Below are 12,764 nucleotides of genomic sequence, written 5' to 3' on the forward strand. Positions count from 1 at the left end.
ACGTGATTCATCCGAAGAGCAGATACGTTTCCATTGATCGACGGTAGAATGCCGAATGTTCCGTGCCCATTGAAACTGTAATTGACTATGTAATTGGGTGAACAGGTGAATACAAATGGATGGTCTGCTGCGGAGCTCTACGGTCAATAAAGTGCGATGAACAGTGTGCTCCGAAACAGTCGCACGTGCACCAGCACTGTACTCTTTCGACAGAGATGCCACAGATCTTCATCAGTTCTGCCTTACAGAGCAGACAAGCCTCCGAACCAAACGTTCTGCGAAGAGTCGTGGACGTCCAGCCACTGAGCGCCTAGCCGGTAGTTTCATTATGACGACAGTAGCTTGTGGGCATTCTACCAACTTCGCCGTTTTCGAGACATTCGTTCACAGTCTCTGCGTTATAATAATTTGCCCTTTGTCAAAGTCGCTTACCTCAATTGATTTCCCCATTTGCAGCACATATCTTCGTTGGGGTAATTCCTCGTCCGTGTCTAGTCCGCTTACATATGTTCGTCACCGCATCGCGTGCCGCAACGCCACCAGGCGACATCCAGTGTCGTGGTGGGCACCGGTCATAATGCTTTCGTTTATCAATGTATGTCCTTATCACCGGTAACTTACGCGTACTAGGGAGGTAGGCTAACATCACCATCTACTATTACAGAACGCTACCGACTTTAGGCTATCTTAAAATGACTCAAAGGGAGATATCTTAATCTGCTAACCAATAGAAACCTCCTAACATTAATCTGAAAACACCGTCTTCACGTTAATTCGCGTTGTTATCAATGGAGAGACGTCTACAGACGTTAATGTAACCTCTGGCGTGCCACAGGAGAGTGTTATGGGACCATTGCTTTTCACAATATATATAAATGGCCTAGTAGATAGTGTCGGAAGTTCCATGCAGCTTTTCGCGGATGATGCTGTAGTATACAGAGAAGTTGCAGCATTAGAAAATTGTAGCGAAATGCAGTAAGATCTGCAGCGGATAGGCACTTGGTGCAGGGAGTGGCAACTGACCCTTAACATATACAAATGTAATGTATTGCGAATACATAGAAAGAAGGATCCTTTATTGTGTGATTATATGATAGCGGAACAAACACTGGTAGCAGTTACTTCTGTAAAATATCTGGGAGTATGCGTGCGGAACGATTTGAAGTGGAATGATCATATAAAATTAATTGTTGGTAAGGCGGGTACCAGGTTGAGATTCATTGGGAGAGTCCTTAGAAAATGTAGTCCATCAACAAAGGAGGTGGCTTACAAAACACTCGTTCGACCTATACTTGAGTATTGCTCATCAGTGTGGGATCCGTACCAGATCAGGTTGACGGAGGAGATAGAGAAGATCCAAAGAAGGGCGGCGCGTTTCGTCACAGGGTTATTTGGTAACCGTGATAGCGTTACGGAGATGTTTAGCAAACTCAAGTGGCAGACTCTGCAAGAGAGGCGCTCTGCATCGCGGTGTAGCTTGCTCGCATGATTTCGAGAGGGTGCGTTTCTGGGTGAGGTATTGAATATATTGCTTCCCCCTACTTACACCTCCCGAGGAGATCACGAATGTAAAATTAGAGAGATTCGAGCGCGCACGGAGGCTTTCAGACAGTCGTTCTTCCCGCGAACCGTACGCGACTGGAACAGAAAAGGGAAGTAATGACAGTGGCACATAAAGTGCCCTTCGCCACACACCGTTGGGTGGCTTGCGGAGTATAAATGTAGATGTAGATGTAGCTGAGTACATTTTGGACCTCGCTATAGATAAATGTTCTGCTTGTCGATATAAATCCTCCTCCTCTTACGTTACAATAATTTCTCAATTCGTAGCAGAGGGAGATTGCTTTCAATGAGAGGTGTGAGCTCTGGATCATCACTGTGGATAATCCGGCAGTTAACACAGTTACCAACTAAAATTAAGAGATAACTGGTATAGGTATTTTCTCTCCAGTTTGTTGGAATATCTACTTTACATATTTACTTTCTAGTGGTTTCGAAGAGTTTCGTGTTCTTAAAAATCTGACATTTCAACTGCTTAGCAACTCGTTCTATTTGACAGAAGAATTTCTATGTTTCAGGGACAGAGACTGAACATAGTAAAGTACAAATCATTGTAGGAAAAAAAGAGGTTTAACAAAAGTCGTGTAAATAATCACAAGATGACTCCTGATTAGAGATTTTTCGCTGGTAATAATATAATATTGGTTTGCGAATACTCCAAATTAAAGGTCGTCGTAGAGTAGAAGACAGGCGAAGTTTGCTGTAAAGTGGTTCGGTGACACTGTAATAAAAGAAATTTAAATGAAGGAATGCGATGGATTTGTCACGTTGACAAGTGGTTGCTGAAATTACAACGAGAACTACGTGTTGCTGGAACTCCTCCTCCTCACGTTTTAATATTCCAAGACCGTTGTATATTCAAAATATGCAACAAAATTCTCGCCGGAGATTTGTCTCCTTTAGACAACAATTTCTTAGTTTCACCATAAAGCCAGTAATTCTTTTAAATTAAGAAGCAGGAGTGTGCTAAATACAGAATGCTGCCACCGGCTGCGATCATTTGAAGTCTCAAACCATTACTTATTTAAGTGTGCAGTTAACTACGTCATAAATGTAGGTCCCAATGGGAAGGAGCACTAAAACGAGACTGAAACGTTTCATTCAGTGATTCTGAGTGGAGTTTGTTACCTTTGCAGCAATTTAAGCAAGTGCTAAATATCTCAACCGAGCCATGACTGAGAGATACGTACACCATGTGATCGAAAGAATCCGGACACCACAAAAAACATACGTTTTTCATATTAGGTACGTTGTGCTGTCACCAACTGCCAGGTACTCCGTATCAGTAACCTCCGTGGTCATTAGACATCGTGAGAGAGCAGAATGGGGAGCTCAGCGGATCTCATGGGCTTCGAACGTGGTCAGGTGAATGGGTGTCACTTGTGTCATATGTCTGTAGGCGAGATTTCCACACTACTAAACATCCCTAGGTCCACTGTTTCCGATGTGAAAGTGAAGTGGACACGTGAAGGGGGCACGTGCAGCACAAATGCGTACAGACCGACCTCGCCTGTTGACTGACAGAGACCGCCGACAGTTGAAGAGGGTCGTAATGTGTAATAGGCAGACATCGATTAAGACCATCACACAGGAATTCCAAACAGCATCAAGTACTATGACATTTAGGCGAGAGGTGAGAAAACTTGGATTTCATGGTCGAGCGGCTGCTCATAAGCCTCACATCACACCGATAAATGCCAAACGATGCCTCGCTTGGTGTAAGGAGCGTAAACAAAGGAAGATTGAACAATGGAAAAACGTTGTGTGGAGTGACGAATCACGGTACACAATATAGCTATCCGATGGCAGGGTGTGGGTATGGCGAACGCTCGGTGAACGTCATCTGCCAGCGAGTGTTGTGCCCACAATAAATTCGAAATCGGTGGGCCAACACCATATTAAATTCCAGCATTACCGATAGAGGGCGCCACGAAATTGTAAGTCATTTTCAGCCAAGTGTCCGGATACGATCACACAGTGTATAATGTAATCGAAAAGAACACCGAATCACGTATCTCAATTATGTCTGTAATTATCGTAGCTGATTGCCGCAGATTTATGCTGTGCCATCAGACCCTAAGTTAACTATCGGATCAGAACACGCAACGCCGGCCGCGGTGGCCAAGCGATTCTAGGCTCTTCAGTCCGGAACCGCGCGGCGGGTACGGTCGCAGGTTCGAATCCTGCCTCGGGCATGGATGTGGGTGATGTTCTTAGGTTAGTTAGGTTTAAGTAATTCTAAGTTCTAGGGGACTGATGACTTCAGATGTGCTAAGAGCCATTTGAACCATTTTTGAGAACACGCAACACCTTCGAGAGACGCGAATTAAACAGGGAACAAATATCAATGTAGTTATCGTTGCTGCTCGCTCTGCTGCGAGAAATTTAAGCTATCCTATATGGCATGAGGTCTATTCTGGCAGCTGATCACCACACAGACTGGTAGTATTGCCATACAACTGCGAGATTTCGAAGTGCTAAAACTAGGAAGAAAATGGTGAGAGCATGGCTTTGCACATATTTACAAAGGAACACTTGTCTCCTCAAGCTGTACCGGCCTTCTCAGGCTTTGGACCATAGCTTTTAGGAGACCCTACTCCGTCGTAGTAAGTATCTGGGACATCTGAAATCCAGCTCCGGTGAAGGAGTGAGTATTGGATGTAGTGGTCTGAGGAATTTCAGCCACAATGCTTTGCGACATAGTGTTTGTTGAACAGAAAGTGACACAGACCTTACGATCTTACGAAGCTGCCTGTTGGACTTTATTTATAGAGAATAAACGCCAGAAATCCAGGATCCTTAAATACACCGACGAAAAAATATCGTAACCCCAAAAAGTAATTCAGAATAATGAAATTTCGGGAATACGTTTGTCTGGATAACATATTGAAGTGATTAACATTGTAAGATCACAGGTTAATGTAAGCTCAACATTAGCCATTGGAAATGTGAAATACTGATACATTGATTTCGAATGTAACCGGTAGAGAGTTGAAAGCAATTATGCAGACGTGCATGCAATGTTGAATGGAAGTATGCAAACAAGCAGGCCTGTTGCACTTGGTCGGTCAGTTCATAGACGGTAATTGCTGTTTATGGATGACCTGGGAGTTGTTGACCAATGATGTCTCACTTGTGCTCCATTGGAGACAGATCTGAAGTGTCGTCTGGTCATAACAGGAAGAGCATAAAGAGAAATAAATGGTATCTTATTTTGGGTAGATACATTTCCGCCACCTGCGAGGTTGAGTGATAGGCACAACAGCACAGCATGTTCGATCAGAGGCTGCGAACCCTCTAAATAAGAGAAAAAACGGAAAAAAAGAAATATTGAAGTTGTCACTGATGGAATTAGAGAGGTGACATGCGAGATTCGCACAGAGCTATTTACGAAAATGACGAAGAGACAGACAGGTAGGGCCCCGCGAGCACACAGAAGTGCCGCAACACGACGTAGTATGGGCTCGACTAATGTCTGTAGTAGTGCTGGAGGGAATGGACACCATGAATCCTCAGGGTCGTCCATAAATCCGTAAGAGCACGAGGGGTGGATACCCCTTCTGAACGGCATGTTGCAGGGCATCCCAGATATGCTCAGTAACGTTCATGTCTGGGGAGTTTAGTGGCCAGTGGAAGTGATTAAACCCAGAAAATTGTTCCTGGGACTCTCTGTGCATTTCTGGACGTGTGGGTACCGCACTGTCTTGCTGGAATTGCCCAAGTCCGTCGGAATGCACAATGGACATGAATGGATGCAGGTGATCAGACAGGATGCTTACGTACGTGTCACCTGTCAGTGTCGTATCTTGACGTATTATGGGTCCCATATCACTCCAACTGCATACACCCCACACCATTACAGAGCCTCCACCAGCTTAAACAGTCCCCTGCTGACATGCAGTGCCTATCGATTCATGAGGTTGTCCCCATACCAGTACACGTCTATCCGGTCGATACAATCTGAAACGAGTCTTGCAACATGTTCCAGTCATCATCATACCGTTATTGATGGGTCCAGCCGAGGGGTAAAGCTTTGTGTCGTGCGGTCATCAAGGATACACGAGTGTACCTTCGGCTTCGAAAGCCCATATCGATGACGCTTCATTGTATGGTTCGCACGCTGACTCTTGTTGATGGCTCAGCATTCAAATTTGCAGCGATATACGGAAGGATTGCACTTATGTCACGCTGAAAGATTCTCTTCAGTTGTCGTTGGTCCCGTGCTTGCAGTATGGTACGTTTAGATGAGACTCTGATAGGTGACAAGTACGTAAGCATCCTGTCTGATGACCTGCATCCATTCATGTCCATTGATCATTCCAGCAGACTTGGGCAATTCCAGCGGGACAATGAGACAACCCACACGTCCAGAAATACTACAGAGTGGCTCCAGGAACACTCTTCTGGGATTAATCACTTCTACTGGCCACTAAACTCCTCAGACATGAACATTATTGAGCATATCTGGGATGCCCTGCAACATGCTGTTCAGAAAGGATATCCATCCCCTCTTGCTCTTACGGATTTATGGACAGTCCTGAGGATTCATGGTGTATATTCCCTCCAGTACTACTTCAGAAATTAGTCAAGTCCATGCGACGTCGTGTTTCGGCACTTCTGCGTGCTTTGGGGGGGGGGGGGGGGAGGTGTTCGGGGGGAGGAGGCTACACGATATTAGGCAGGTGTACCAGTTTCTTTGGCTCTTCACTGTAAGCTTTCTATTAAGATAACTCTTTCAAGATGACTTGCTACGGGAAAACGACTATACAAGGGTGACGAGAAAGAGCGTGGTAAGATGGTCAGATCAAGATAGGGGTGTGTGGAATAGAGCAACATTTTCCAGATGACCACAGGTCAGTGCACTGATATGAGGCTACGGCCGTGAAACGATAGCAAGTCAGCGACGAGCGCACGGAAGTGTGCACGTTTCAGCTAGGTTCCTCCAGCTAATACCTTTTATACAAACGAGCGCAGTTACAAATTAAATCGGCTGAAGATACTGGTTTCACGGGAACGGTCAAACTGTAGGCTAACTTTAAATTGGTATCCATGGCCGGTTAATGTTGGACGGAAATGTTCTTGGATTTTTACTGGGTAACTTGAACATTGAATCATCATTTGTTACGATAGTAAGGTGAACTGCAGAAACAGAGTTGCAGTAATACACATGTGACATGTAAAATGAAATGTTAATAATAATGAATTCCGAAGATCACATGTTTTAATTTTGGTAATGTATATGGAATATGAACTTTATTGTAACCAGTACAACAGATGAAAAGTCTGCATGTATCCTGCAGCCAGTTTCATGCAAATGACTTTACAGTGTGAATAAAAACATTCGTTCCGGACGGTGGAAGGCGGCAGGAGGAACATGGAACTCCAGCTAGAATCGCAAAAACACCATACATCCACTGAATGACAGTACTAACATCAGTAAATAACATAACGAAAAAGCACCAGAATCCAGAACACAGAAGCATCTGTGTTTAAAACTGGCTATGACTTCATTTGACAAACAACAATAATGGAAAGGAATTTTTAATTGACTTCTTTATCTTATTTCCATGAGAAACAGTTATTGCAGTTGTCCTTTTGGTGAGTCTATATTTCGGCGCACCGTCGTTGTGTGATCAGGTAGTAGATAGACTATTTTTTAACTGACATGCTCGAATCCATTACTGCAGTATCTTGGAGGAAGTGGAAATTGTGAAACTAGGCGCCAGCTTTGACCAGTGACGGAGTGAATATGCGTCAAACAACGTACATGACACGACGGCTACAAAGTCATACCCCTCGTCATGTTTTGAAACGTAAATAAAACGGTCATTGTTGATTATAATAATGTAATGAACCGGGAAAAGAATTTTTCGAATTACAACTGCGATGCGTAATCACAGACTATTAAGAATCTCTTTATGGGACAGAACGTGAATCGTGCACTGTTATCGAAAGAAAAACCTCTACCGGTATAATGTACGCAACAAGACACAGTATCAAATTTTTAAAAAAATTCTCAAAAATATCTTGAATGTAGCATCTCAAAATGTACTGTAGCTATACAGGATGATCCGGAAAGATCTGAAAAGCTTGTAAGGTCGTCGCGGGTTATGTTATGCAGAGAAATACTTGCTCAGAAAGAAGTTCAATACGCTGCTCCATTTCCGAGTTAATTAGCATTGAAGTTGACCAGTTCAGTTGGCTCGGGTTCTGTCGTTACTGCAGTCCCATGTCCAATTTTTGTATCGCCCACTTGTCAGGTTTTACGAGACCAAATGAAGTACATGTTTGGCGACGCCATCTCTGGCGGGCCAGTTGAATTTGCATGCACAGAGGCCTGATTGACTAAGTTCCGTACTAATTAACTCGGAAACGACACAGCATCTCGAATGTCTTATCAACAATTATGCTTCGGCGCTACCTACCACAACACCCTTACAAGCTTTTCAGACTGTGTTTGACCATCCTGTGTAGTTCAAGCGGAGCTGTTATGAATGTAGACATGTATAAGGAATAAATCGAAATATTTATCATGCATGAAGACCTTTAACTATTAACAGGAAAGAAAACGAATCGACTATCTTAAAAATGTAACCTACAGCTGTAGTAGGGATGAATTAAAGAAAGTTTATTGTAAATAAGAAAAATACTGTTAAATCGATTAAAAATTAGTAAAATAATTCCCACCGAAACAGGACGTAGGGAATTTGGTAATTTCCAAGTATGATTTCCTATCGAAGTTGCGACTTCCAAACGATACATATCGAAAGTGCGATCGTAAATCGATCATGCGACCATGGTGGCGGGTGTTGTGATCAGTCATTTGTGATCGTCAATTTTATATTTCCCGTCGTTCCCTTAGTTGCTCTAAATTACATACCTCCGTGAATTATTTGTGAATTGCTAGGGAGTCCCAGACGATTTATGTGGCTAGTAAGTGGGATGTCTCGTGCTCTTGACGTTTCTTCGGCGGATTCTCTCACACGGAAAAATCTAATTACATGTTTATCCAGCGTAGAAAATTGATCGACTTTTTGTCGCAAATATGGAGTACTACTGGACGAGGAAAGAAGGACTGTGTAGACTGTAGCGGTGTGAAGTGTGCAGAACTTCGTAAGAACAGTTTCGATGCTAAAATACCGTTACGATTTCATTGTGGACAGTGCGGAAAACGAACGCGTATCAGGAAGAATACATGGTTCGACTCTTCCAAATTATCCATCCAGACCACCGTAATGGAGTTTCACTTGATTCCAACACCGACGACCAGTAAGGTAAGTCGTCTCCTTTACAATTAAAAGTATTTTTGTGACGCTCTTCTTTTGTCATTGCTGTAGCAACCACCATAAACGTACTCATAACGCCCGCCACCAGAGTAGTATGATCGATTTACAATCGCACGTTCGATATGTATCGTTTGGACACTGCTACTTCCATAGGCAATCATTCTTGGAAATTACCGAGAATATTATTAATAGAATATAACATAGATTAAGAAAATAATTTGTTTTCAATGTAAGGAAAAGGCGGCAACGAATAGCGCTTTGAGGAAATGCACACCAAGAAGTGACGTCACAGTTACAAGTACTATTACATCAATAGTCAAAGCCGGTGGCTAGTGATGCAAATTCTCAGACTGATTATTGTTGGTCGTTTAAGCGATATGCTGAATGTAATTACTACCATATATTCTCAAGGCAGTGGATGTGTGTTTGCAACTAACTTTCAAAGAGAGGTAGTCTGAAGTGACACACAGGTCTGCGGTCAGTTAACAGAGGTGTGAATCAACAAAAATATAATTAAGAGAGACAGTGAATGACATTTACTGCGTGAAGTGTTGCGACTTACTGGCCGAGTACAGGAGGTTGCACTTTTCGGTTGAACATTCCGTGGCTGCGTAGGGACAGCGTAGACCTAGTACGCGGCGCAGCATCTCGTCCCGTGGTAGCTTCGTTGCCTGGCAACGTGACAGTACTGCCTAACAATAAACAGTGGAATGTTGCTAGGCGCCTGAGCGCTGCGTCTAACAGTGTTTCCAACCTTTACAGTAGCTCGGTTAAACTTATGCTCGTATTCAGGAGATAACGGAGAATACTGTAAGAGTACCCCAAAAGGGCGTTAACTGACCTGCTGAAATACGAGTGCGCAAGCGCCATTAATGGCCTTCAGCTACGGTACCCTGAAAACAGCAAACACTGTAGAATGGCGGAGAAAAGTGATAATCGTTTGGCGCCGTAACTAAAGGCACAAAGCAGTGGCTGCATAGTGCTCCTGTTAATTTTCTCGTTTAGTCTGCTTGAATCATCACAGACATCAACTTATCCTACGCCTCTTTCATTTCATATCCAGTATCTATGCAAATTATCTGTCCTGCAGGCTCCTGTTTTTTTTTATAGCTCCATCCGAAAACTTATTTCTGCTTTTTATTAAAGTACGTGAGCGACGTTTCCACCATGACATCATATGGCTGGAGGGAGTTTGCAACATTTGAAGCTAATTAGACGTATCCTTGAATGAAGTGATGTTACTGATTCATGAAAATTAGTTTAGCATTTTAGTTTTTTCCCCTCACAAAACATTCAAATTTGTGAAAGATGATACCACAAGGAACTGCAAATTCGGTCTTCTCGTTGTCTCCTGGTAGAGAACAGGGAGCCTCTTTCTGAAGAGAGAGTTAGATGATAGAGGTGCTTGTATTAGAGTTGACGCACTTGAATAAGTAATAGTGAGTAACAGACGTTTAATGCCAGTAACTAATTTTCCACTTCCAGGTAAAATAAATCGAACACAACAACCAAGAAACATTACACAGGGTGTATACGACCCGGGACAACCGGGAGATTCGGGAAAAACCCGGGAATTTTTTCACCCGGGAGAAAACTGGGAAAAACCCGGGAATTTTTTAGAATTCCGGGAAACCGGGTATCTACACCCGGCGGCAGTTTCAAGGGGGGGGGGGGAGGGGGGGGGGGAAATTCATATTATTGAGGAAAAATACCTAGTTTAAGAAAGCTTCTAGCATCCAGCGCACGTTGTTCTATCGATTACTCATATGATTTTCAACACATCCCTGTCGGTTTTTTAACATTTTTGATCAAATTTTAAGTTGGTTTCTGAATGAATCGTAAGTTGATTTTTGAATGCGTGCATAGTGTACGTGATGTCCCCGCTGAGGAATCCCCGCCGCATCTAGAAATAAACTTCCCTGCAGACAAAAGAGGATGGGGCTATACGAGCTGAGCGAATAGAGCCGAACGGGTGAATGCCAATCACTGTTGATGTGGTTCAGTGGGTTTACAAATGATCAGCATTGTTATAATTTCTAGCGAATTCCCTAGATTCAGACTACCAGAGTGGAAATAAATGACTGACAGGAATAACAGGCAACAAAGATTATGTATTGTCTTCTCCGAGTATCCAAGGAAATGAAATTTTGACAGAAAATTTTTGGCCAGACCGCTACACTACAAAGGGCCAGTTATACAGTCCCCAGGTAGCAGCAGCTAAAGTTCTATTCTGGGAGTCGCGCGGAAAACGCGTTGTACGAACACGTAATAACGCCTGACCGTAGAATAAATGCGGGATAACTAAACCGGTGATTGTGGCAGGGTTAGTGAATTTAACCAGAGAATAAGTTTTGACACTGGCAGGGATAGTTACAGAGTTAGTAATGACAAGATTGTTTGTTAGAACATGGAAGGAGAAGAAAAGGCGACTCACACAAATTACGGAAGAATATGACGATCCAAGATGTATATAAAGATTTCGTACTACTACTTTTCGATCTCATGCTTCAGAAGCATTATTCAAATGTATGGTTCAAATGGTTCAAATGGCTCTGAGCACTATGGGACTTAACTTCTTTGGTCATCAGTTCCCTAGAACCTAGAACTACTTAAACCTAACTAACCTAAGGACATCACACACATCCATGCCCGAGGCAGGATTCGAACCAGCGACCATAGCGGTCGCGCTGTTCCAGACTGTAGCGCCTAGAACCGCTCGGCCACTTCGGCCGGCAGAGAGTATGAATAAAGTGTGAAACTATTTCCTAACATAAAACTTTTTGCTTGTAGTATGCCTAATAGGCGTTTGATATTGGTACTTCGTGAATTATATTCTGTCGTGTTATAAAAATGACCATTTATGTCAAAAAAGGCTCGTTTATTTGCTGTGTGTAACAATTGCTGCAATATTAACCAGGCCTATTTCGTTTTATCTAGCAGACAATGACAAAATACACGTAATCATATCGAGAAACCACAGCAGTCTTGGGTACTATTTGTATTAACAGAGTTCCTAGTATTAGACAACGACATCTCGTTTCTTCAGGTAGCAAAATGTTGACGAACTTTGATGAGGTAATAGATTCTTTCCCAGAAAGGAAAGTACGCCATATAAAGTTGTGGCAAGATTAGAGAGAAAAACCTGCTAGGACTTAAGGATTGAAGAAATGTGTGCTGTCTTGCTTGTCTCTTCTTTTTACTCGTTTTATGTATCCTATATTTAATTTTATGTCACAAAACAGCAAGTTGTTAGCTAACAGGCAGCAAAGACTGCAAATTTTCTGAAGAGTTCTTGTTCTTCCGGTTACAAATAATCCCATCCAGTATTAATTCCGAGATTTTTTTTAAGATGGGCAGGATGTCAAACCGGCCGACTGGGAGCAGGAGAGGCACCACAGGACATTTTAATTTCCACATGCCTGAATATAGTTTGATGGCCCCTTTACAAAATTTTGGCCGTTTGAATTCCACAGAGTGAAATACAGAGACGTGCGATGGAAGAATGCTGTGTGAAGAGGCGTGGCACTGCACTTCGGCACACTTACGACCAAATAACATGTATTACGTTCCCTCGAACATATATGTTTTATGTATCAGACTCTTCAGAAAGATGTGAGCTACAAAATTAAGATATTTTTGAAAAGTCGATTTTTAAAATTTTTGGCTTCCTACCTCAAACGCTCGAGGAAGGGGAGTGCCACTATCTAATATTGGCGCGGTTCGGAAATATTGTAGACCTGGACCTGATGCACAGAGCAATCTGGGTTGTAGTGGAGAGGTGGTAGTCTCCACGTGATCCGTGTTTACGTTAAGTGATTTCGCTGTTTCCTCTTCGTTTATTGCTCTCACATCAAATGAAAACAAAACGGATTTCTGTGGACGGGAGCTATTAAGTGAATTAACATACATTCACATAAC

Source organism: Schistocerca serialis, chromosome 1 (genome assembly GCF_023864345.2).
Source record: "Schistocerca serialis cubense isolate TAMUIC-IGC-003099 chromosome 1, iqSchSeri2.2, whole genome shotgun sequence".
NCBI lineage: Eukaryota > Metazoa > Arthropoda > Insecta > Orthoptera > Acrididae > Schistocerca > Schistocerca serialis.